The sequence below is a fragment of the Malaclemys terrapin genome, chromosome 1 (genome assembly GCF_027887155.1).
Source record: "Malaclemys terrapin pileata isolate rMalTer1 chromosome 1, rMalTer1.hap1, whole genome shotgun sequence".
In the NCBI taxonomy this organism is placed as follows: Eukaryota; Metazoa; Chordata; order Testudines; family Emydidae; genus Malaclemys; species Malaclemys terrapin.
The window spans coordinates 212751384-212778963 of NC_071505.1; the positions used below are offsets into that span (position 1 = coordinate 212751384).

Sequence of the window (27580 nt, forward strand, 5' to 3'; positions counted from 1 at the left end):
GGGAGGCTGAGGCAAATCGCCTGGCTGCTGATTACGCGCAACCAGACACCAGGGCGATAGAAGAGCACACCAGGAAGCGCTGCGCATCAGAGAAGCTTTGAAAACCAGTTTCATGACTGGCCAGGTTACCGTGTGAAAGTTCTGTTTGTTTCTCCTTGATGAAAACCCGCCCCCTTTATTGACTCATTCTCTGTAGGCAACCCACCCTCCCCCTTCGATCATAGCTTGCTTTCAAAGGAAATAAAATCACTATCATTTAAAAATAATGTATTCTTTATTAATTGATTATAAAAAGAGGGAGAGAACTGACAAGGTAGCCCGGGTGGGGTTTGGGAGGAGGATCAGAGGGAAGGAAAAGGCCACTAAAAAAAGGTTAAAATAATGACAGCCTTTTGCTTGGGCTGTCCACTGGGGTGGAATGAGAGGCTGCACGGAGCCTCCTCCCCCTGCGTTCTTACACGTCTGGGTGAGGAGGCTATGGAACATGGTGAGGGGGGAGGGTGGTTATACAGGGGCTGCAGTGGCAGTCTGTGATCCTGCTGCTGTTCCTGAAGCTCCACCAGACACTGGAGCATGTCTGTTTGCTCACGCAGCAGCTCCAGCATTGCATCCTGCCTCCTCTGATCTTCCTGCCGCCACCTCTCATCTTGAGCGTCTCTCCTCTCCTCACGTTGGTCCCTTCTGTCCTCATGTTGGTCCCTCATGTCCTCACGTTGGTCCCTCCTGTCCTCACGTTCACTGGCATCTTTCCTATACTTTGAAACTGTGTCCTTCCACTCATTCAGATGAGCTCTTTCATTGCGGGTGGATTCTATGATTTCCGCGAACATCTCGTCTCGCGTCCTCTTTTTCCGACGCCTTATCTGAGATAGCCTTTGGGACGGAGGAGGGAGGCTTGAAAAATTTGCAGCTGCTGGAGGGAGTGAAAAAAGGAGAGAATTTGTTAAAAAGATACATTTTACAGAACAATGCTTATACTCTTTCACGGTGAACAACACTATTCACATTACATAGCACATGTGCTTTCTGTGCAAGGTCGCATTTTGCCTCTTAATATTGAGTGCCTGTGGCTTTGCTGCTAGAGATCACAGGCGCAGGTCCGGGCAACAGAATTCGGCTTGCATGCGGCCATGGTAAGCCATTGTCTTTCGGCTTCTGCGCCCTCCTTTCCCACATACCAAGCAAAGCTCGTTGAGTGCTGCGGTTTTTCTGTTAACCTTCAGCAGTAGAAAACAAACTAATCCCCCCGCCAATTCTCTGGGATGATCGCTTTATCCCTCCCCGCACCGAGTGGCTGGTATCAGGGAAGATCCCTCCGCGTGGCTGGTATCAGGGAAGATCCCTGCTAGCCATACGAGAAAAGCTCCGCTCCAATCCTCCTCTCCCCTCCCGCGCTTGGCTTACTACAGGGAAGGATTTCTTTTCAGCCACAGGCAAACAGCCCAGTAGGAACGGCCACCTCTGTCCCTTTAATTAAATTCCCGTATTTCAACCAGGTTACCATGAGCGATATCACTCTCCTGAGGATTACACAGTGAGATAAAGAACGGATGTTGCTTGAATGCCAGCAAACACCAGGACCATACGCTGCCAGGCTTTGTCATGCAATGGTACCAGATTACTTGCTACTAGCATGGCGTGGTCAAGTGTCCTACCATGGAGGATGGAATAAGGCTGCACTGCCCAGAAACCTTCTGCAAAGGCTTTTGGAGTACCTCCAGGAGAGCTTCATGGAGATGTCTCCGGAGGATTTCCGCTCCATCCCCAGACACGTTAACAGACTTTTCCAGTAGCTGTACTGGCCGCAAATGCATCCCAAGTCCTCAGGGCAAATTAATCATTAAAAAACGCTTTCTTTTAAACCATGTTTTATATTTTAAAAGGTAAACTCACCTGAGGTCCCTTCCATGGGGTCATGGTCTTGGGTACTGGCTTGGGAGGGTTGGGAGGGTACTTCAGTCAGGCTGAGAAAAAGATCCTGGCTGTTGGGGAGAACGGAGTGCTGGGTGCTCTCCGCAAGCTCGTCCTCCTCCTCCTCCTCCTCCTCTTCGCCGTCCGCAGAATCCTCAGGTGTGGCTGATGAGATTACCCCCACCTTGGAATCCACGGTCAGAGGTGGGGTAGTGGTGGCGGCCCCCACTAGAATTGCATGCAGCTCAGCGTAAAAGCGGCATGTCTGCGGCTCTGACCCGGAGCAACTGTTTGCCTCCTTTGTTTTCTGATAGGCTTGTCTGAGCTCCTTGACTTTAACACGGCACCGCTCTGAGTCCCTATTGTGGCCTCTCTCCATCATGCCCTTGGAGATTTTTTCAAAAGTTTGGCATTTCGTCTTTTTGAATGAAGTTCTGCTAGCACTGAATCCTCTCCCCATATAGCGATCAGATCCAGTACCTCCCGTACGCTCCATGCTGGTGCTCTTTTTCGATTATCGGCCTGTATGGTTACCTGTGCTGATGAGTTCTCTGTAGTCACCTGTGCTCTCCTGTGCTGGGCAAACAGGAAATGAAATTCAAATGTTCACGGGGCTTTTCCTGTCTACCTGGCCAGTGCATCTGAGTTCAGATTGCTGTCCAGAGAGGTCACAATGGTGCACTGTGGGATAGCTCCCAGAGGCCAATACCATCAAATTGCGGCACACTAAACCTAATTCGAAATGACAATATCGATTTCGGCGCTACTCCGCTAGTCAGGGAGGAGTATAGAAATCAATTTTAAGAGCCCTTTATTTTGAAAGAAATGGCTTCGTTGTGTGGACGGGTGCAGGGTTAATTCGATTTAACTCTGCTAAATTCGAATTAAGTAGTAGTGTAGTGTAGACCAGGTCTCATAGTGTAGACCAGGCCTAAGGGTGTGTTAGATGCTTCACACAATGAAACCCCCATTCCTCCCTGGGCTTTTTGAATATTATCACAAGACAAACCTTCCACCTAAACTCTTCCCACACATCCAAAGATACTTGGGCCTGGTGTCTCTAGTTTCAACTCCTGTTGCATACTGTACATGCCAGCATCACACTGAAAGAAACCAGATAGCTGAATTACACCATGTGTAATCCTGTTCATTGCCTTTGAGTGGAATGACACTGTCCCAGCTATTGAAGAGGCTGCTTTGAGAGGCTGAAAGGAGAACTTTAAAAAAATAGTAAATAAATAGCTCACCAAACCTGGGCCATTTTCAATACAATCTGTCAGTGAGAGATTGGACTGGTGATAAACAAATTGGGAGCCCCTGCCCAAATTAAGAAGATTGCGATTACTGTTTTTCTGCTTCTCTTGTATTCTTGGAAACCAAACCTTTTCTAAGTCACTTAGCTCCAGAGATACCTATTAATCTGTGGCTTAATAGCTAGAAAATCAGTCTGAAAAAAGTGCATTAGCATGTAATGATGATAAGGCTTCCTAGTACTTAGTAGCCAATTTCCCCCCCTCCCCTTCCACCTCCACCGATCCCTATAATGTAGTATTTTTCATGTTGGTTGCAACATTGTACCAGATCTGCCTTCCAGTTCAGGAAAAGAATGGCATATTTCTATCATGTTTCAAAATGGACCCTGGTGTGATGCTGGCAGACCAGGTGCCATCTCGTGCCAGAGCCTGAGGCCAATTCACTTGTGCGTCAATATTGATCAAAGTGATTATTAAATGTATGAGAGTGTATTTGGTGTTTAAACTCATGAAAACTAGTGGGATGTTACTTGCATTGTTTTCATTTGTCTGTGTCCCATTATAAGGTAGTAGCAAACTTTTGCATTGTGTACACCTCTGCAACTAAATAACCCATCAAAGGAGAAAGAAGCCTTGTTGGATGCAAATGAAGAATTTTAACAGAAAAGTGCTAATTTCAAAGCAAATGGTCATTGTGTGTGATGATCGGAGGTTAAAGAATTCAAAATGCATTCTTCATGCTCCATCATCAAATTATAGTGACACTGTCAACTTGTTTTTTGTGAGAAGAAGCTATAAGTATGGATTCAAGGAAAGATCCTGAATCTCTGGACTGTTTGGACTCTTAAAGGGAAGCAGACACAAAGCAGAGATCCCCAGAGACAATCTGGGTACCCTGAAAAGACTTTTGGGAAACTGGCAGTTTATTACATCACTGCCGCCGTTTAGAATTACAAACTGTGACTCACTTGTGCATATATTTTACCTGCTTTAACCTCTCAATAACTCTCATTTCTTTTTTCTTAGCTAATAAACCGTTAGTTAGATTACTATAGAACTAGCTGCCAGCATTGTCTCTGATGTGAGAGCTGGAGTACCAATTGATGTGGGGTAAGTGACTGGTCTCTTGGGACTGGGAGCACCCTGATGTAGTGTGATTTTTGGTTTAAGTGACCTTTTATCACAAAGTTCAGTTTGTCTGGGTAACAAGATAGGCTGGAGAGTCTGAGGGAACTGTCTGTGACTCCATGGTAAGACTGGTAAAGTGATCCATGAGTTCACATTTGTCACTGGCTTGGTGAAATCTTATTATAGAACTCACCACCAGTTTGCAGTGTCTGCCCTGTTTTTGACAGTCTGCCCTGAGGTAGGCACTCACAGTCGTGAGTCACTCCAGACAGCACGACACATTGCATAGATGCTTTTTGCTGAGAGTTCTTGGATGCATTAATGGGATTTCTGGGCATGAATTTGGCTGTTTTCATTAACAAGTCAGAACAGACCACCAAGTTTTGACTACTGCAATCTTAAAATGTCAAATTTATGTACACCTCTGAAAGATCTGAAACTCAAGCAGGGCTAGAGTCCTTTGCTGTAGCTTAAAAATAAATATACACCTGCCAAGCTATATCGCTAAGATATATGTCTGTGCAACTTCTAAAATGAAATTATCTAAACACCAAACACAATTCCCATTGTAAACTGAATTTCAGCATAGAGTGATGGTTGAGGTACAGCTATATGGCTGTTTTGCTTTTGCTCTTAAAACATCCAGGAAAATGTTAATTCCACTGTCTGAATTGTGAAGCTGAATTCAGGCACTGAAATAGATTTAAACTGTAGGAGTCATTTGCACCTGGAGGAGGCACCAAAGCGCCATTCACTAGAAAGTTCATAGGCTTCCTATCCAAAACATTTATGATCACCAAAGCTTGAGAGAGCAAAACAAGGGAACCTCATTTAGATGCCAGTCTGGTTTGAGTTTATTTCTTTAAATGTCAAGGAACTTTTTTGTTGTATTTACCATCAAAGGCCTCTGGGCATTTCTTATCATCTCAGTCTCCTTCTAGGAACAGGATTTGTACAAATTAAACTGCTAGTTTCTGCATTTAAGTATTAAAGCAGAAGAAAGTACTTACTCCATGCTGTTCTCAGTTTGCCCTTGTGGGTTTCCCTGGCTACCTGAGAAATGTTTCTGTTCCATCCTCTCCCCTTTGCATTAGTAATGTAAATACAGAATATGTGCCACCACTTCTCCAACAGAGTAAAGTGATACAGTGCAGATGTCACTTCTTTCAATAATCACTTGCTGTTTCTTTTCTAGCGTTTATGCCTAGAGTGCTTTTGGTATTATTTTTTCTTAGTACTAACTTGTAAGTGAATTTCTATTCCAGACAATACACTTTGTATAATTATTCTGTTTGGAAAAATTAATTCCAAAGATTAATGTTGAATCTAGTTGATATACATTGTTGCTTTTCTGATAAGATGGGCAATAATTGCTACAGAAAAGTGTAACTGTAGCTTGAACAGCTGCATATATACTTCACTATGACTAATAACTCTTTATGGTAACCTTGGAGCTGATGGAGAACAGATTTTTAAAGATATTTAGGCACCTAGTGGTATTTTCAAAAGCACATAGGCACCTAATTCCTATTGGTTTCAGTGGGAGCTAGGCACCAAAGCATTTTGAAAATCCCAACAGGCACCTATGGGTACATCACCCCAATGGTCAACTAGTTCCAATGTTGCCCTTTTAGTCATTTTTCAATCCCACCCTATACATTTGAACACCCCCCTCTAATTTCAATTCTTAGGGAAAATACTGAGCCTAACACGTTCATACTGTACTCCGCAGACCTTCTGACTTGGATTGTGGCTTGAGCTGCATCCACACTGCAAAATGACAGGGCTTGGACCCGATTCTCAGTGGGACTTGAGCTCTTACTCACCCCCCTAGCAGGGTCCTAGGACCCAGGTCTTGAGTGCTTGCAGACTCCAGTCAGACTGATTTGTGTGTAGAGTGAAGAGGGACATGGGCTCAATCCTGAGTCAAAATCCAGGCTTAGTTCATAATATAGACATTCCCAGTCTTCACATGCTTAAATCCCTTTAAAAATATGGCACTTTTGCATTAAAAAACTCAGCATTAATTGCTAGGCATCAGTGACTGAGCAGCTGGCATTCTGACACTGCTACTTATTATTCCCAACATATTTGCTTCACTCTGACCGTGGCCCCTGGTTTGTCTCTTTTGTTCATCTGCTGTTTCTTGTCATATACCAGTATTGTAAATTCCCTGGGGGCTGGACTGTCTTTTTGTTACATGTATAAGCAAGGCCTATCACAATCGGGCTTGATTTTGAGTTGGGTTCCTTTGGGCACTACCACAAGCTCACATGGTGGCAGGAAAAAACCTGGAAAAATGTGAACCCCCAAGGACTAAAACACTAAGAGGCAAATAAAAAGAATTCCAAATTTATTTAAAAACTTACAGTTTCAGGGGTGGGAGCAGAGTAATAATTTTTAAATATGTGGGCTTGGACATACTGATATAAATAGCAAAGGGCAGCATCAGCTAGATGAATATCTGGCCTCACAGCTCTCACGAAGTGACATTGTCAAGGTGCTTGTGGTGAGGCAGCACCAATTTGGAAACAGCATTTTTATAGAAATGGGCGTGGTCTCCAGATGACTTCCTGAGATCTATGGGCTTGTGGGATAGGAACCCACAGCTCACAGTGTGGAGGGGAACTGTAGTAGGATGGTCTGCCCCTTCAAGGGCTGGGGGGCCAGCCAGCCCTAGTCAGTTATTAAACCCAGGAGGAAAAGGGTCAGGTGATCCCTACAAAGGTCTGAGAGAGCTCAGTTGGAAGGAGCTGTAGGAGGAAGATGGGCTCCAGCAGTAGGTTATCAAGCAGGGGGATTGAAGGGAAAGGCTTGTCTACACTGCAGTCAAATGTGTGATTGCAGCTCATGTCGGCATACCCTACCTAGTTTTACTCTAACTAGCACAGATAAAAATAGCAGTGACTATGTTGTGGCAAGGGCTTCAGCGCAGGATGTACAAGCCCGCCCAAGACCCTGGGTATGTACTCACATTGCTAGCCCACGCTGAAAGCTCTACCACTGCATCTTCACTGTTATTTTCAGTCATGCTAGCTAGACTAACGTGAGCAGGTGTATGCCTACCGAACCTACAATCACACTACTGATTGCAGCATAGACAACTTGAGAGAGGCAACAGGAAAAGGCTCTGGGAGCTGTTTTGTTTTGATGTTAATGTAACATAAGAATAGCCATATTGGGTCAGCCCAATGGTCCATCTAGCCCAGGATCTGACAGTGGCCAGTGCCAGATACTTCAGAGAGAATAAACAGAACAGCATTTGATATTCCTGTTGTGCCGTCAAGTGCACAACAGCATTGCTGGGTTTACAGTGCAGTGTGGATGCTCAAGCATGGGCTTGGAACAGACCATGTTTGTTGTCAACCTGCTGACTATTAATTTCATCAGGTGACCTTAGGTCTTGTGAAGGGCTGTTGTGCCTAAGTTTTAGGGGGATAGGTGGGTTGTGATTCATTTTTTAATTGATTTTCATAAAGAAACAGACAATGAAAAGTACCAAGAGGGTGAATGACTTACAGCGCATATATCTTTCCAAAGATCACATGCTTCACAGGACCTCCAATAGAATTATGCAATTAAGCAATTTTACAACTTGTCAAAGCTGCAATATCAGACAATAACAAAACCAGACAATACTACATTGACATAATATGTTAAGTGGGGTAACAGTAACAAGAGAGGAGAAGATATGCATGAGGAGGGAAGGAGGTGAGCGGGGAGCTGGGGAGAGACAAAGCGGAGGGCAGGGTGGAATGGAGATTAGCATTCTTTCGCCATCTCACTAGTTTTGTCCAAATGTGTCTAGAAACAGGGTTCAAATTTCTTCACAGTCATATGATTGCTCACTATGGTGATACGCCATTCTTTCTTTGGCTGCTGACACAGGTCAGCGCCAAATATCACTGTTTTATTCTGAGCATAAGCAACTGTGCCCTGAAGGAAGGATCTGAAAAGATTCTGGACATGGCACTAGTCATTCCTGGGCTGGAGCAGACAGGCCAGCAGCCTTACAGGTACAGTAACGCCTCACTTAAAGTCATCCCGGTTAATGTTGTTACGTTGCTGATCAGTTAGGGAACATGCTCATTTAAAGTTGCGCAATGCTCCCTTATAACGTTGTTTGGCAGCTGCCTGCTTTGTCCACTGCTTGCAGGAAGAGCAGCCCGTTGCAGCAAGCTGGTGGGGGCTTGGAACCAGGGTGGACCAGCAGCCCCCCAACAGTTTCCCTCTTTCCTAAGTTCCCTGTGCAGCAGCCACCCAGCAGGCTATCAATTGCCGGCAGTTCAGCTGTCCCTCTCCCCACTGCCGTGTGCTGCTCCTGCCCTCTGCCTTGGAGCTGCTCCCGGGAGCCTCATTCTTGCTGTGTGTGTGGGGAGAAATGGGGGGGCTAATGTCAGGGTGTCCCCCTCCCCCCTACTCCTGCCCCCCGCTTACCCCTTCTCCATATAGAGCAGGGTGGGGACAGGACAGCTCTCAGGATGGAGGGAGCTTGCTGGCTGCAGCTGCTGTCTCAACTTCCTGATCTTTTGAAAGGCAGTGTACTTAGAGTGGGGTCAGCATACTTGAAGATGCAATGCACATCTCTCTCTCACACACTCAATGTGTGTCTCTGTCTCTCCCTGCCATGCTGTTTCCCCTCCCGCCATTAGTGCTGTCTTGTAGAGTCTGAGACTACATTAACAATGTGTTAACCCTTGAGGGCTCAGCCGAATGCTAGTTCATCATTTAGCAGTAAGGCATTCCCTGGGAAATAGCCCACCCTCTTCCACCCTTTGACTTCACCACCTCAACCAAGCTTCACAATCATCATTGCTGTGTGCAGTATTAAATTGTTTGTTTAAAACTTATACTCTCTCTCTCTCTCTCAAACTATATAGTTTTTTGTCTGGTGAAAAAAATGTCCCTGGAACCTACCCCGCCCTCCCCATTTACATTAATTCTTATGGGGAAATTGGATTAGTTTAACATCGTTTCACTTAAAGTCACATTTTTCAGGAACATAACTACAAGATTAAGCGAGAAGTTACTGTATCTTCTCCCCATACTAACCAATCTGGGGAAAACACTGGAAGGTTAGAGAGTTTTCTTCTCCTTCCTAAGTCTCTTGTTGGATTTTCTGTGGAAGGGAGGCAAGTCTTGTGCATGGGTGCGTGAATAATCAGGATGTGTGGAGGAGATGATGGAACACTATGCCCAGCTTAAGATAGTGCTCTAAGAACTGTAAATCTTTCCCAATTTTTAAATGCCTAATCTCAAGTGTTATGGGCATCTAGTAGGGTCAGGCCTTAATCATGCAGTGCTGTTGTGAACTTGATGGCACAACAGGAATACCAAATGCTGTAACCTCCCAGTCAACCATGATATTGACCTTCACATTGTAGGGCAAGGTTCTTAAAGGGGAGAAATGATGCAACATATCAGAGCACTGGAAACTCCAGCTCATGGGTAAATGATATGTTAGGCATAAGGTTTATTAAAATGTATTTTATTTATTAACCTAGCATCATACAAAATAGAGAATATCTGTCCAGCCACTCCCGTTGTGCTTGGTACAACTTAATATATAAAAATGAACTCCACTATAAACAAACATATGCAGTTCCAGCCCCTGTAACTCCGAACCAGAAGGAAACACCTTCATCATCAGTTATCCACACTCACAATTTACCTCTCAACCACCCCCTTCAAACAGTTGGGGGGAAAAGATGAGCGTTGCAATATGCCCAGATGTTGGTTTCTTATCGTTTCATATGTCTGCACTTTGTAATTCAGTAACAGCTGTAATATAAAATGGATACAGCACTGGTAATCCTAAACAATTCCCAAATTATATACATACTGTGCCACTACAATGCAACTACCTCTGGGGTACATAAAGCAGATGGAATCGCTGTTTTTAAGGTCTTATACAAAAGATCCCCTATTGTAAACAACAGGAAATGCTTCCTCCCCTCCGACCCCCTTGGAAGGATGAAAAGCAAAGTTTCTCTTCCTGAGACTTGAACTGATTGCATGTGCGAGTCTAGAGGGTTCAAACGTAAGATGTCGGCCACTTACCCCATTCCTTTTAAAAGAAAACTAATGTACGGTGGGCACGAGTTACCACAAGTGCTAAAGGAACATTATGGCTGTACTATCATCATGAGGGCTGTATGAATTATCTATAATGTTAATATAACATTAAGGTTGTATTGCTAAGCATTGAAAAGTTAGGAAATATGGACACTGAAGTTGAATGTACAATCATGTATGTGTCCATAAAGAGTAACATGGAAAGTATCTACAGAAAGCCCCGACTTGTCAAGACTCATAATCGTTGTGAGATGTATCTACAGGTAATATTTACCTGGACTTGGAGTAGAAATTAATCATCAGGAGGTGATGTGCCATTCAAGCAAGAGGGAGCTGTCATTCCTCACTAATCAACTGTGGAGGTAATGCAAGGCTCAGTTGACTAGCCTTGCTCTCTCCCCAAACTATCAATGGGAAGTCATCAGAGACACCACCAAACAATTGAAACCTCTTGGGCTATGTATACATTGCAAAAAAACACCCACAGCAGTGAGTTCTAGAGCCTGGGTCAACTGATTCAGGCTCAGGGCACATGCTACGGGAATTAAAATAGCACTGTAGACATTCCCATTCAGTCTGGCACTTCAGCTTTGAAACATAGGGTGGGGGAGTGGGTCTCAGAGCCCGAGCTCCAGCCCAAGCAGGAACATCTACACAGCTATTTTTAGTGCTATAGCATGAGCCCCGAAGCTGAAGCCCAGGTCTTCAGGCCAGGCTCCTGAGACTTGGCTGCCATAATTTTTATTTTGCAGTGTAGGCATATCCTTGGAGGTGAGAAAGGAACAGTACAACTGATAGAGCTTTGTCCTGGCTGTGAATAGAATCAAAAGGCTGTTTTCACACAGCGACAGGAGAAGCACTCTGGATCCATTCACTGAGGAACCCCCCTGAGAGTAAGGGGGCTTTCAAGAATGTTTGGGGCCTGGTTTTTGTGAAACCAACCAGCTCGGCAAAAGATTGAACTTTTGGGGGAAAGTCTACCTTATTGTATAGGAATGATAACTATTGATACACGTAGACTCAGGTTAGCATTTAATGATTTTGTTGTGTGTTGTAACCCATTGTTTCCATCATTCTCTTTCATTTCTAGTTAAATCTTTATGCTTTCTTAAATAAACCTGCTTTTGTTTTATTATAAGTGCTCACAAGTGCTGTGCAGTTTACAGGAGGAATGGCTTAAGGTAAAACTGGTAAATTGGGGTGCACTGCACCTTTGGGCACTGAGAATTTGGAATTTCTTTTAGTAGCCAATGTCAGGGGCTGGATAACACAGACAAAGGCTTCAAGGGGAGAGTGGTCAAAGGGCTAGCTGCCACCCTGCTGCCTCTCGCTGGAGGCAGGGAGTAACAAAAAGTGACTCACACTCTTGGACTCCCTGAGAACCATCACAATAATTAAAGACTGTGATAGTGATTCACCTATCACCTACCCCAATGTATATCTGACGTAACAATTGACTTAAGTGACGCTGTGGGTTCAGGTGAGAGGAGAATCAGGTCCTCTATTTTAATTTGTATGTACACATAGACAGATTGTATTTTCCTTGATAACTTTTACATTACTTGCTGTTGGTGGGATTAATCTATAACTTTAACATTGTTTTAACATAGTGCTTTTGCATTTAATGTCCTAGCCTTTTTTTTAAAACCTCCAGCTCTATAAACCTTACCAGTCAGCAAAGAGTGCTTCTCAGTGTCACTTGTAATCTGCACACGAGTACTTAACAAGCACCAACAGAGCTTCATGTATATCACAATTACGTATGTGCAGATTTTGCCATGCAATCTACCCCCGCTGCAGATCTGTACTCCAGAATTGAAGCTTTTCTTTTGTTTCAAATTATGTTTCTAGCCCACGTAGTTATGACGATAACCTTGAGAACATGAGCCAATCTTAAACAGAGGCAGCACTGTCTTCCTTGTAACTTCACCCTGGAGAACATGGCAGTTGATTGGGACATCATGTGAGTGGCAGTATGACAATAACACTAGACATCCATGTGAAATTAGAGAATCATTCCAGTGGTGTTTTGCTTCTAACATGGTTCATTCAGATTTACAAGAAAGTTTTGTGCATAATTTAAAAGAATGGATTCCTGTTTCATTGGAGAGCTACATGCCAGAACCAAATGAAATGTGAACATGGTTGAAATCTAAAATAAGCCTCATGTTTCAGATTTTCCTTGGCTTATTAACATGGCTTACTTTAAAAATAAAAGTTTTATTCATAGTTTACTAAATCCAATTATTAGTTTTATGGCAGAGACAGTCTGATCTTGTGGTTGAGAGCTCTGTCCTGCAAAGACTTACTCACCTGAATAATTTGATACGTGTGAGTAATTCCATTGATTTCAGTGAAACTATTTGCATGCATAAAGTTACTCATGTGCCAAGTCTTTGCAGAATCAGTCCTTCCGGCAAGACTCAAAGGGAATTTGGGTTTGATTTGGAAAATGGTGAAAATTTCAACAAAAATGGAAAAAAAACACCACATTTTTGTCAAAATTTCAGCAGAAAATGTTTACTTTTGGCCAATGAAAGAAGACCACACAGTCTAAAGTGATCAGTTTTTGGCTGAAACCCCAGACATTTTGGAGTTTTCATTTTTCAGACAAAAATATCATTTTTTTTAAGGGCAGCAGACTCTTGCCAGGAAAATGTTTAGTTTTGTCAAAATTCCAATTTTATGTTGAGATGAAAATTTTTTGATCAAACCTAGTACTATTCCTGGCTTTGCCTGAATCCTGGGCATGACATTTATCTTCTCCATGTCTCACTTTCCTTATCTGTAACATAGGGGTAAATATATTACCTACCTCAAAGTAATGTTAAAAGAGTATTTCACTAGTATATTTAAAGTACTTTGATATCTTCTGATGGAAGACCCTATAGAGGTGCAAAGTATTATTTGCATTAACTCTTAACTAATCCTTTTATTTTCTAACTAGACCTTCACCCCTGATTCTTTAAAAAAAATAAATGTGATAATTTGTGTTTCCTGTTGTGCTGGAAATGCCATTAATCATTAGGCGGCATCAAGACCATGACTGAATGAAGTTGGCATAGAGCTCTTAGTCCCTCAAGATTGTTAAAATGTTTCTCTTTTTTCCTCACCCTGTTGTTTTGTAATCATAACAGCTAAAGGCGATGACATTTACAGGGTTATAATTTTTTTTATATACAATCAACACACTGGTATTTATTTGTTCCTGAGTACAGGATCACTGGCTGTTTTTAGCACATTATACCTGACCAAGCCATAGCTTGTTCTTCTATGCAAATCTTGGTCCTGTATGCAAAACAAGTCCAAAGCCTGAAGTCCTTACTCAGTCAATGGGACTTGTGTGAGAGTAGGGAATAAGGTTTCCAAAAGTATCTAGTGATTTTGGGTGCCTCAGTTACTGGATACCCAACTTGAGACACTTTTAAAGGGGCCTGATTTTCGGAGAACAGATGCTCAGCACTTTCTGAAAATTGAATGTCTCAGAAGGGACACACAAACATTGGGGAACTAGTCGCTTTTGAAAAATCCTACTCAAGGACTTTAGGTTTGACCCTACGATAATGAGGCTGAGTGTAACACAGTTCACATATTGTACCTTCAGTGACCATGCCTCTTCTTGATCCTCATCCTGGTAGGTGCCTATGCTCTGACAGCACCTTCCCTTTAGCTGTTTTCCATCATGCCTTCAGCTGGTGGCAACCAAGCTTTTGTTGGGATGATCCCTGTGGCATGGAACTTGGACATTCACCTTCAACCCATCACTCCCGACGTATAAAAATATATTGAAAATACTTCTTTTTCAGCAGTATTTCCTAGTTTAGACCCCAGTCTTGCAACTGGCTGTGGGTGAGTGGAGCCCACATGGAAGCACTGAGTCACAGAGCCAGTGTCTTAATCACTGTCAGCCCCCGTAGAAGATTCTCCTTCACCCTTTTAAAAAACAATGCTGCTTTCTTTGACTTTTTAGCATTTGATTTTCACAGTTGTCTATTTTGTACTGTACTAATGATCAGTTACAGTTTTAATTGTGTCCAACCTGGGACACTGTGTGTGTGTCTTTGCTTTTTAAAAATAAAAAACAGGGCATTGAATTTCTTTTATTTTAATACTGGGTGCTGACAATATCGCTCTGTTCCAATGGTGCCCCAAAACCCAGCTGCTGGCTCCTTTCCAATGGTTGATTTTCACTAAAGGTCTGATCCTAAAATGTAACAATCACTTCTGATTCTTACTGAAGTTAATGGCAATTGATAATGCTCCGCACTTCTCAGGAGGCAATTAATGCTTCGCCCTATGCCTTTACTTCCTTACTGCTGCTGCAAAATGATTCCTGAGTTTCTATTGCCTAGATAGGATTTATCTCGGATCGTCTAACTGTAATGAAATGCTAAATTGTATTATACGGTTCAGCCACGAGGTGGTGCTGCATGCAACATACCTTATTTAAGTGAACCTTAGCCACACCTGGCAGAGTGTTAAAGGCTCTTATAGTGAACACAGACATCTGTGGAATATTTCTTTGAGGAGCAGGGCCGCCCGGGGGGCAGTGGGGCAATTTGCCCCGGGCCCACAGGGCCCCCCACTGCCTAAATGCCGCCGAAGACCCGGACCACGGCCGGGTGAATACAAGCGCCGCAGCTCCCCCACTTTGCCCCACGCCCCCTGAATCCTCTGGGTGGCCCTGCTGAGGAGGAAGCTTTGTAGTAAGCTTTGCAACCTACCTTGTACAAGTTGTCTATGACACTAATTATGGGTAACGAAGAGCTAGAGCTATTCTGTCCTTGAAAATTTCTTAATCAACTACAATGTCTTGTGAATTCTTTACTACTTTTAAGCATTTAAATTTTCATGTAACTTTATTATTAAACTATTTGTGTCCACTAGTGTGACTGGAAAGATCACCTGTTAGATCCTGTTAAAGGGGCTCTGTTCTAAGCATTCAGAACAGGCTGGAGAGATTAATAAGACTGGGACTTTTCAGCTTGGAAAAGAGACAGCTAAGGGGAGATATGATTCAGGTCTACAAAATCATGACTGGTGTAGAGAAAGTAGATAAGGAAGTGTTGTTTACTACTTTTCATAACATAAGAACCAGGGGTCACCAAATGAAATTAATAGGCAGCAGATTTAAAACAAATAAAAGGAAGTATTTCTTCACACAACACATAGTCAACCTGTGGAACTCCTTGCCAGAGGATGTTGTGAAGGCTAAGACCATAATAGGGTTCAAAAAAGAACTAGATAAATTCATGGAGGACAGGTCCATCAATGGCTATTCGCCAGGATGGGCAGGACTTGTGCCCCTAGCCTCTCTTTGCCAGAAGCTGGGAATGAGCAACAGGGAATGGATCACTTGACAGGGGATGAATCACTTGTTCTATTCATTCCCTCTGGGGCACCTGGCACTGTCCACTGTCGGAAGACAGGATATTGGGCTAGATGGACCTTTGGTCTGACCCAGTAGGGCTATTCTTATGGAGTGCCCATCCTACTGTCTCCCAAAGCAAAGGCAGGATAGGATGGCTGATAATAATTTAAAAGTGCCTCACTGAACTGAGAGAGGATATTTTCCCCCCTTGTGGTGCTTATTATACATGCGTATCTGTATCAGCCTAAAGAGTGAAGCAATAAGGAGAGAAAGATATATGCTTCCTAGCAGTACAGCTATACTCTCTGGGTTAACTTGTGCAACAGTATTCTCCTCAGTAGATGCAACTAGTGGATCTTGGCAGGCTTCACTCCATCTTGACAGTGTGATGATGACAACTTTCATTGTGTATTTGGAAGATATTGTTTTCCTTGCTTCTTGTTCGACATCACAAATTTCCCTAGAAACCCTCCAAAGAAAATTAAATGAGATTCTACAAGGCCTGTTTACACAGATGATGTTTTGTTGATGGGAATTCAGAGGGAAAACATAATGATAAACTGAAATAAGTTGTGAAAGCAATTGAGGGTGGTGTGCAAGAATTAAAAAGAGAAAAGCATTCTACAGCAAACTGAACTACAGGTCTTAGGGCATGTAATTGGTGAAGAGGGAGTTGAGGGCAGCTCCAGGAAGAGTCAGAGCTGTAGTTAAAGTGCTGCTATCTAAAAATATCCCAGAACTGATGTAGTTCCTCTATATGATTACTAGTCTGGAGAAAATTATACCTAGTCTGGCCTCAAAAGTCCAAGTTCTTTATGAACTGCTTAAACAGACTCTCTGTGGATGTGAAATAAAGCACAGAATGTACTTTGGAGGCTATAAATAATCTGTTGCTCCCACCCCCAGTACTGGCATATTTTGATGTATCTACGTCTGTAGCTATTTCAACAGATGCCAAAAGCTGGGGTCCTGGAGAGTGCTACTTCATTTACAAGGAGATACCTGAACATTTGTAGCCTATAATTCCAGACAGTTTTCAGACTCAAGCCCAGCTATGCCCAAACAGAGAAAGAATGTTTGGTGGACGTATGGGCTTGCAAGAAGTTAACAAGACATTTGCATGGTCTTGATAGCTTTAGGCTTGGGACGTACTACAAACCCCAGAAACTCAGGATGAGAGATGATCAAAAAATGAAGCCCTTTTTCATTACTATTTTTGTGAAAATAGTCTTTTTTTATAGGAAAATTTTGAAATTTGAAACTTTTCAACTGGCTCTGCCGTTACTGAAGCACATGTGTGTGTAGTTTGGAAATGGGTTGCCAGTGTCACCACAAAAAACAGAACTGATTCAAATGGCCACTAGCAAGAGTACAACTATAAATCGTATCCAAACTTATAGAACATGTCTACCTCAGGAATCCTATGTTCGGCCTAGGACTTACATGTAATGAGAAGAATTCTCCATAGCTTGTATGATTATCTGGGACATTCATATTATAGTTGGACAGTCCTTTCAGGACAATGTACTGAAAAGTATAAATGAGGGAAACAGCAAGGCCTCAAAAAAATGTTGCAATGTTGTCAACCTTCAAAGTTAAAAAAGTCCTCTGGTCCTTAAAATTCTCGCTCAAAAGATACAGAGTGGAGATATGCCAAATCTAAGAGGACTCAGTTTTTCTTTTTTAATCATCAGAATCCAGTTTATCCGAACTTAAACTAGGAGATCTAATACTGATAAAAATGGACGAGGTAAAATATGGGTAGCAACATCAGCTGTTGTCATTGACTATAGCTATACCCCAATAGCCTCCATAATTAAGAGTGATCGAGGTATTGAACACAGAAGAACCAGATGACATGTTCTGCTCATTCCAAACCCGGTTGAGAAGAGTTCTAAGCCTTCAGTGCCCTTGGGATGTGATAAACAAACTGAGCCAGCTGGATGAAATTCTCCTGAAGAGCAGAAAGCAAACACAGCTGGAAGAAGAGTGAAGCTGATGGCTCATCTGGACAATCTGTTGTTGAATATTGATTCTTGATAAAGATTGTTTCTTTCACAGCAAATGCTTTGCTGTGAAAGAGAGACTCTGAGGGCATAGGGACGGTTTCTTCAAAACTATAATTCTTTACCATTGTCACATGACTGATTTGATGACAGCCAATCACGTGTGCTGATTTATCTGAGTAAGAAGTACATTTAATTGTTTAAGATCCTTGGAGAAGTAATTAACTTCTACTGAATTATTATCAGGGCTTACATAAAACCTGGCCATTTCAATTCTGAAAGTTAAAAGATTTTTAATCTGAAAAAAGAATTGGTGTTGTATTATTGCAACTGATTTAAAAACCGAATTAAGATAAATACACCCACCCAGAATAAAAAATTCTCACCTCTAATGTGTTCATTTATTTCCTTGTTCATGCTGATTAATGTCCACATAAATTGCTTGCACAAATCAATTGGTGTGCCCCTGCAGTCTCCAAATATAAAGGAGGGTAGCCTAGCAACCACTCAGAGACTAATAATACTGCATTTTGACCAAAAGTCTTCCAAACAGATGCAAACACATACCCTTATCTGTTCTTTATTTATTACCTCTTAAACTCTCATGCTGGCCATAGGTCAACACAATGCCACAGTTGACAATTGCCTTTAAATTTACCCTTCACATATTGGTCTGAAACAGCCCTCAGCGGCCACCATGCTAAATTGTCACTCTTCTGCAGGAGCAATTGTTAATTCAGCATTGGGGCAAACAGCAGCCCGGCAAGAAATGTGGCAGCAGAAATGACGACAATGGTATCCCAGCAAGAAATAACAGGAGCAGTGCATCAGGTGGAATGGTTTTATGTCACACTTTGCCCAGCAGTCTGAAGGTCTATTTCTGTTCACTAGATATTCTGCTACACAAACTCTATCGGCGCTTCCTTGTGCACTTCCTACTAAGCTACAATATTGCAAAAAAGTCAAAATTTACCTTAATTCCCACTGTTATCATCACTACACGGAGATGCAATTTAACTTGAACAATAACAGGAAGGAAAGCAAGGATAGAGATGTTAAAGCTGTTTAATAATAAAGATGGTCAAAATGTTATTGTCAACAAACATGGTTTCAAGAAATATTTTTTTGTGTGGAAAAATGTCATTTTTGTCTACATAGTTTGTTTTTCGATGAAATTTCAAAATTAATTTTTTTGACTTTTTTTTAAACCTTGTGGAGAAAAATGTCACTGCTCTTATTTACTTTTAGCAGTCATCCCCACCACCTACATTTTCCCCCCAACTGGGCGAAGTGAAAAAATAGTTTTAAAAAAAATCTTTCATTTTTACATTTTTTGTCAATTAACTTTAGTTAATGGAAAGTAAGAGGGCCAGTCTCCCTTTGCTAACTCAACCCTCACCCAACATAAGCATGGATATTAGAACTTCTCCCTCTAATCCTGTTCTCAGTGCTAATATGTATAACTGGAACACATCTGACTTCCTACTGTCTCTTCCACCTTTGCTGACTACCAGTCCAGATATCCCACATATAATATAAATATTAAATCGGATGCAAAGGAGAAGGTGATCTCAACAGATGGTGCCAGTTGAAAGGAAGTAAGGGCAACATGATAAGGCAACTAATTAAACCAACTAATTAAGACAGAGCCATTAAAACTTCAAGTCTCTTGCCTGCTAAATGGCAAAATTAGGGTACGCTAATGGATTATCCAAATTTTCCTTTCACTGCACCAATTCCCTAAAGTAAGCTGCCAACTAAGGATATGGCCCTGAATTTATTTTTTGCATGTTTTCCTTCTTTAGTTCTGTGTGTTTGGAATATCATCCCAATTCTGCTTCAGACTTATGAAAGTTCATGAACTCTGTCCCCTTCTTACTTTACTGAATTTAATATCTTTCATTCCCAGGATGCTTATTTGTTTTGAGTGCCCAGCTATCATTTAAAAGCCCTGAGGATAAAAGTCTTTTCTGTGGCTTCTGACATCTCTAAAGGAAACCTTTTCCATTGTAATTTGCTCCTTTCTCCCTCTTTTAAAATTCTCACCCTTGTCCCTGCCCATTTACTGATGTTTTCCAATAACTGCAATGATTTCTCTTTAATAGTTTGCTGAATTTGCATGTTGTCAGCATATAGCACATGGGAAATATGCTGGATGTTTTCTGTTGATTATAGTGTATAAGAGGTTTGTGATATGGGCACCTGGTCAAACTATAATGCTAAAGGGAAGGGTTAATCTTTATTCCAAACTGTATAAAGAGATGCAGTACTTTTTCTTCTCTTTTATCTCTGCATGTGTAACTGTGACAGTGGTGAGTAACATATCTATAAATGGGTCCTGGTGAGAAGTAAACATCATGTGGTCTCCGGTTTGGAAGCTTGTTGAGTGGGAGGCATTTACTGCATCTTTGGGCTCCCAGAACAATTGCTTGTTTTCTATTAGGTACATATTTGGTGCTAATAATATGCACCTGTTTTTTGCAAAGATAATGTCACATGTAAAAGTTGCATCATTAAAGTGGCAGAGTCAAGCACTCAAAGGCTAGGAGGGGCATGGATAGAGATTGATCATGCAACTTTAATTCAACCCCCTAACACATATGCATTAGGATACAGTCTTTAACTATATAAGTGGGTCACACATACATACCTGTATATTATAGTGTCCCTCCCATCTAACCATTAGAAAGGATCACTCCATGTTTTTAGCATTAAACTTGGCCATTTCATCCCACAACATCCTGAAATGCAACACACAAGATTTCAGCCCAAACACAGATTTATTTCCCTTTTTAAAAAAATCCTTCTCTCACATATTTTAGTCACTTATAGTTTAGTAAAATAGCAGAGTATATTGACAGTTTGGAATCATTGCTGCAGCATTTGAGAATGTAATTTTTAATCCACTGCCAGTTAGTCAATAGTCTGGTATTTGGGGGGGGGGGGGGGGGAGATAGAGGAGAGATTTATGTTTGGAAAAAAAAAATCTCCTGAGTATTTGCAGGTCAGTAATGTTATTCCAGTGTATTTTGTAAGTTTGCATCAAAGTTCAGTCTTACCCAGATTAGATCACTTCCTATTTTCAAACGCCCATCATTGAATTTGTTACACGATTAGCAAATGACGGTTCTCACTCTTGTTCCCATTGAAATCAATGGCAAAAGCCTTATTGACATCACTGGGAGCAGGACTGGGCTACCAAGAATCTTGTGAATTTTAGAATGAAAAAGTAGAGGGTCTTGGGGATAGGAAGGGACATGAAGTCCATGATTCAGGAAAGCATTTAAGCACATGCTTAAGACCATCCCTAATCAGGACAGTGCTTAAGCATGCACTTAACTTTACACATGTGTTTATAGCCCATTGATTTATTTAAAATGATCAGAGTAGCGTGACGAAAGATGGGAGATGATTTGCGTGGCACAAGAGATACTGGTAGAAAGGCTACAGCAGCTGAAAAATAACCACAGGAGCATAAGTATGAAAATTATTAATGTATCATCTAGTATCCTAGTTTTGAGTTCAAACATTCCCATTGATCTCCGTAGGAGTTTGTATTCTAAAAATAGACTGCATTTGCTGAGAAACAGCAAATTGGAGCAGCACAGAGAGAGTTCAGAGCAGATTGGAACCCGCAGGGAGCTAAAAGAGGGGTCGGTAAGCAAGGAAACTCATTTGGCAATTAGTAGCAATTCTAGAGAGCTGGGAGAGCATTGGAGAGTAAGGTAATTGTAACAAATATGACAATTTCACGTAATATCTTTGGGAGACCTTACTATATTAAATTGATGTGGGCCAGGGATTGTTTGTAATTCCATGGGGGAAGGTGACCACAGCCCTCTAGGAACTAAGAACAGTGCTGGGTGATTAGACAAATTCACTCAGGTTGTAATGTCTCCAGAGAGCTACCACCACCTGGGGAGACTTATATACACTGGTTCAAACTGGATTCTCCAGAGACCAACAGAGAAAGACAGGACCTTTGGATAAACAGCCTGAGTTTAAATGGACTCCGGGCCTTCTTTCTGATCCAGCAAACTGAAGCACCTATTGTCCAAGGCAGCGGTAGGTTGGAAGGGCTGACACAGGCCAGAGGCTTTGTGGGAGCTGGGGTGAACTCTGATAAGCTTATTAGCATTTGTGTAGGTCCTCTGTAATGCTCTCACCTTAAGAATAAATGTACTTGCTTAGAAAACGCTGTGTGGTAACTTATAACTATGGGCAATTAACCTGTTCCAGAGAGAAAGCAAAGCTCAGGCAGTCTGGCTTGCGAGGAACTCACAGTGTAGGCAGGGTACTGTGCAACTTGCAAAAACCCTGGTCAGGAGGGAGAGATGCATGTCACTACCCAGGAGAGGTGATGGCTGAGGAGCTGTGAGCCTAGAGTGGGAGCCCTTGCTGGACCACAGAAGGGGAATACAGGTGCAGTTGCCCTGAACTGTGACAGTAATATTATTAGTGTTTGTTAATTTATGAACCATTGCTCATAACTATTACAGCAATTTGCTAAATTAAAACAAATTAAAACATGAAGAGCTTGATTCTGTACTCCACCTACACAAGGGCAATCCTCGAATGGGAGGCTCTGGCTAAGTTAGGCTCACTTTGTATTTCATAAGTGGTGCAAAGTGAACTTGGTGGACTGGGGAATACAGCTCAAAGAATTTAAAATGTTCAGAAAAAAAAAAGAAGAAGAAGAAGAAGAAAAACTCCCGCAAAACATATAGATTGCTGGCATGATGCAGTAGGGGAACCAGTGTGGTCTAGTGGATGGAGCACTGGATTGGGAGTCAGGAGTCCTGACTCTGCCACTGACTGGTTTTGTAGTATTGGACCAGTCACTTCACCTATTTGTGCCTCTGTTTCCCCTCCTAATTTTTTATTTGTCTTGTCTATTTAGACCAATAAGCACTTCAGGGCAGAGACTCTCTCTCACTGTCTGCTTATACAGTATCTAACACAATAAGGCCCCAGTCTGAACTGGGGCCATAAAGCAGTACAAAAAATAATATGAATAAATTTAAAGTTTTTAACTTTGTCTGGCATATGCTATAGATTTCAATGGGAGTCGAGAGTCAAAGGACTGGATTTATAAGCAAGGGACAGTTATAGTAAGGGGAAGGTCCTAGGAGTGGATGGTGGAACTGAGCAAGTGACTGAGGTGACCCAAGCAGTTAAACCAGTTGGAGATCAGTAGCATATTAATACTGTATATAGCAGCATGTAGTTTTACTTTACAAACTCCCATCAATATCAACAGAGCTCAGCTTACACACACAGAATAGCAGATATTTGGAGGAATATAAAATGATATACATACCTGATGATTGGGTCTAAATTAGCTGCTACTACTCAAGAAAAAGACCTTGGAGTCATTGAGCAGATGTTTTCAGAGAACTATCCACAATGTGCAGCAGCAATCAAAAAGGCTAACAGAATGTGAGGAACCAATAGGAAATGGATAGACAAGAAGGCAGAAAATATCTTCATGCCACTATATAAATCCATGGTATGCCCACACTTTGAGAACTATGTGCAATTCTGGTCACTCCATCTCAAAACATATTATTAGAATTGGAAAAAGTACAGAGAAGGGCAACAGAAATGATTAGGGGTATGGAACAGCTTCCACATGAGGAGAGTTTAAAAAAACTGGAACTGTTCATCTTAGAAAAGAGACGACGGGGGTGGGGGGGGGAGATGATGGAGGTCTATAAAATCATAAATGGTAAGGAGAAAGTGAATAAGGAAGTATTATTTCCCCTTCACATTCCATAAGCAGCAGGGGTCACCCAATGAAATTAATAGGAGGCAGGTTTAAAACAAAAGGGAGTACTTCCTCACACAATGTGCAGTCAACCTGTGGAACTCATTGCCAGGGGATGTTGTGAAGGCCAAAAAGCATAACTGAGATTAAAGAAGAATGAGAAGATCATGGAGGATAGATCCATCAGTGGCTATTAGCCAAGATGGCCAGGGACACAATCCCATGCTCTGGGTGTCCCTAAACCTCTGATTGCCAGAAGCTGGGACTGGACAACAGAGCAAGGATCACTCAATAAATTGCCCTATTCTGTTCATTCCCTCTGAAGCATCTGGCACTGCCTGGCCACTGTCGGAAAACAGGGCTAGATGGACCAATTGTCTGATCCAAGATGGCCATTCTTATGTAAGAGAGTAGAACTGAGGAAATAAGTGAGGCTCAAACTGGTGTAAGAGGGAGTTAAGGGAAGATTAGAATCGGGAGATGGAAAACAGGGGAGCTTTCTGACTTGCATTGACATCATAATGGCTCCTTTGTAGTTGTGCTGTCAATGGAGATACCACTTTCTGGAAATACAATATTACTGACTAAGATGTTTATTGTGCTATAGTGATGTTAAAAATCTGACTCAAGCCCATTAAACAAAGGAACTCTAGTTAAAGCAGCTGCTCATTATTTATATAAAACAATATCTTACACTGGCATCCTTCAGGTTGAAGGATCACAAAGTAATTTACAAATTAAGGGCCAAATTATGCTATTAAGTGTACACAGCCTGGCTTGCACTGATGTCAGTAAGAGCCCTGCATGCATATCTGAGGGTAGGGTTTGAGTGAATGTCACCAGAAGTACAGTATTTCCATTCACCTATGGCTGAAAAGCAACCACACCTCTTTGCATTCAGCAACAGTCACACAGCAGGGAACTGAAACTGCAGGGAGACTATATGTGGGCAGAATGTAATTACCCAGGTTGGAAGGCATGTGTGTTTGTGTGCTAGGAATCCATCAAGCAGACTTTTAAAACTTTGAAGTTATTTTTGTCATTTTACGAATATAACAACTTGCAGATGCAAGGGATTTGAGTAGTCAGAGCTCTCAAACCAACAGTGTCTTTCTGGGGCTGTGTAATACTTGAGCGGCCAAATTCTGGGCACAGTCCAGTGTAAATCTGGTGTAATTCTACCAACTTCAGTTGAGTTCCTTCACATTAACACTGGTGAAAGTGAGACCAGAATTTGAAAAGATGTCCAACGAAAGCCATTTGTCTGTGAGATGACTTGAAGGAAATTCAGGCTGAAATTAAGTGACAGGCAGCTGATAAACGTACAAAGCCAAACTGAGATGTGATCAGGCTGCTTTGATGACTATAAGGGATAAACAGTGTTTGAAACATTCTGTGAACATTTTTTTACCTCATTCTTTTAGACAAAGAATTCATTTTCTTAATTAATTTGACTTCTTTTCCAAAAAGTATGTAACATGTCCAAGCCATCAGGATTAGTCATGGGGGATTATTTGGTATAGCACTTCTAGGTCCTCTCTTATTTGTCTCTGCTGTAAACTGATCAGTCCCAGTCTCTCTTCCATTTTTGTTCCGATTGATAAGGCCCTCACATCTTAGGAAGAACAACAAAATCAGTATTTATGTAAAATATTGTGAGCTATAAACCGTGGTAATTTTTCTTGGTGCTATGACTGTTTAATTTTCTGAGAAGTTTAGTAAAAGTTTATTGAGTGCAATAGAGTTTACACCAAATATAGGTATCCTGAAAATACTTAAAATTTTACTGATTAAGCAAATATCCCAAGAGAGCAAATTTCCTGCGTTTCAAATCTGGTATTTCCTTATTATTGACCTGATCTGTACGATTGAAATCAATGGTAACACTTCCCTTAACTTCAAAGAGAACAGGATTAGACCCTATGCAAGGTTAGACATTAACTAACTATTTGGGCAAAAAAACCTGGGTGCCAGCAGCAGTCACAACATCCAACTGTTAGGATGTACACAAATAGGGCAGAAAATATTGTATCATATGCTCTCACCTACAGTAATGTATTCAGCACTGTCATTCAAGAGAGAGACAGCAGAAATAGAAGGGATGTAGTGAGAAGTGGCAAAAATAGAGGCGAAGAGAAACTTCCATATGAAGAGAGACTTGAAAAGGCTGGGACTGTCTAGAGAGGCAATGAATAAGAGGGATATGATAATTGTGTACAAACTAATGAGTTGTATAGAGAAGGAAAATTAGGTGCTCCCATGTACTTTCTCATAGTTAAACAACCAGGGGACATTCAGTGAAATTGAAAGGCAATACATTTTCAACGGATGAAAGGAAATACTGTGGTGTTTTTTATGTTTATGCAATGCATATTTATTATTTATCCTGTGGACCTCATTGCCACAGGATGCCATAGTGGCCAAGACCTTAGACAGATTCATTAAAGAATAAGACAATTAGAAGAATCACGAGGACATCCACAGTTTCATTAGATGTGAACTGTGGGTAGAGGAAGGTACCACATCAAAATGATGGTATTTTACACCCACTTTGTATTCCACTTTGCACAGGTGTGAATGACTACACAGTGTGCAAGGCAAATTGCAGGTGCTAAGAATATATTTTCATTAAGAACTTACGTTAACTTCCATGTTTTCTCAAAAAATATCCATGAACTCAATGTTAAATGATACATTGTTTGTCTGTTTTTTTATCTTGCAGATCTGAAAAGAGAAACAGAATGAAATATAATGAGTGCGGATTATTGAAATATTTTATATATTTGTACGAAGATTATGAACTTCCTAAATACAAGATACTCCTTAAAAATGTCCTCTTTGTACATTTATATCCCTTTCTTGTTGTCTATTTTGCATAATGTAAAAAGTACTGGTGACATAACCTAGCACAAAACAGAAAGTGGTGAACCTGTACATATTCAGGAATAAGTTTATTTTATGAGCAGAGAATAATGTAACTCATGGTTTGAGTAAATCAAATAAACCATTTTTCCGGGGGAAAGATCTTCTTACTAGTTGATTTTTTTCTCTTGCTGTTGAAAATAGATGATATTGACATAACAGTTTCATGGATAAAGTGTTTTAATGAAAGCGCAGATTTCAGGATTAGTAAAAGTTCATCTATTCTATGCTTTACTTTTACATATTAATGATTGGTTAATGGATGGGTTTGAAATTCTGTAAAATAAAGAGTTAAAGTAAGGTGAAAATCTTTACGTATGCTCTTTGAAGATGAATTCATCCTAAATTCCTCCTTTGCTGTAGAGCTGCAGTATTTTCTTTTGCCTAAAAATGTAAAATGCACTGTTGTTCAGATATTTATGCATTGCTTTTACATTGTACAAAACTTGGTGACAGAAATGTGAGGTAAAAAGATCCTTAAATAGAACCTGGTTCAGGAAAGCACGTCTGTTCAGGAAAGCTCTTACGCACATGCTTAAAATTAAGCACACACTTAAGTGCTTTTCTGGAATTGTGGGTCTTAAAACCCAATCCTGCAACCCTTACTGAAGCAAATAGTCCCACCAATTTTGATGCGACTACTCACCTGAACAAAGAATAAAGAATCAGGCCCTTAGAAGGTAATATAAAATACTGTCTCCTATGCATTTTCCCACTGTATTAATATTGCACAGAAATTGAGTATGATCAAACAGATCTTTAAATATTATGATTAAATGTGAAACCCACATGCTTGTTTTATATGGAATGTACATAATGAAGATTGTTTAAGGCATATTCTATTTTTGGAAATGAAATTTTATTGTTGGAGCAATTCAATACATTGTATTTCCTTGGTCTCGTTTATGTCATTTACTCACTGTGGAGGGACTGTTCTGGTAATGGTATTCATGAGTTTTCTACCAGTGACTGTACCTGTTCTACATGCAATGAAATCTGCCTGGACTGCTTGTAATTTATTCTATTCAAATAAGGATAATTATTCTGGTTAGAAAACAGGTTTCCAACGGAATGTTACTAACAGTGACATATGTTTAATGCAGGCAGCAGTTTCTCATTTGCTACAATGACAGGATACCAAAATCAG

At 41.2% G+C, this 27580-nt stretch overlaps 1 protein-coding gene across 4 annotated transcripts in view; it reads left to right on the forward strand.

Moving 5' to 3' along the window:
• SMPX (small muscle protein X-linked) overlaps window positions 1-27330 on the forward strand; it is a 64335-nt gene extending 37005 nt beyond the window's left edge. For 2 of the 4 annotated variants that reach the window (XM_054006164.1, XM_054006173.1), the window contains exon 5: window positions 26234-27330. The gene's annotated coding sequence lies outside the window, so the exon portion shown is untranslated. Of the gene's footprint in view, window positions 1-17545; window positions 18141-18466; window positions 18818-26233 lie in introns of those variants that run through there. The other 2 variants (XM_054006182.1, XM_054006195.1) reach the window with 2 other exon arrangements.
• The last annotated feature ends 250 nt before the right edge of the window (window positions 27331-27580 follow it).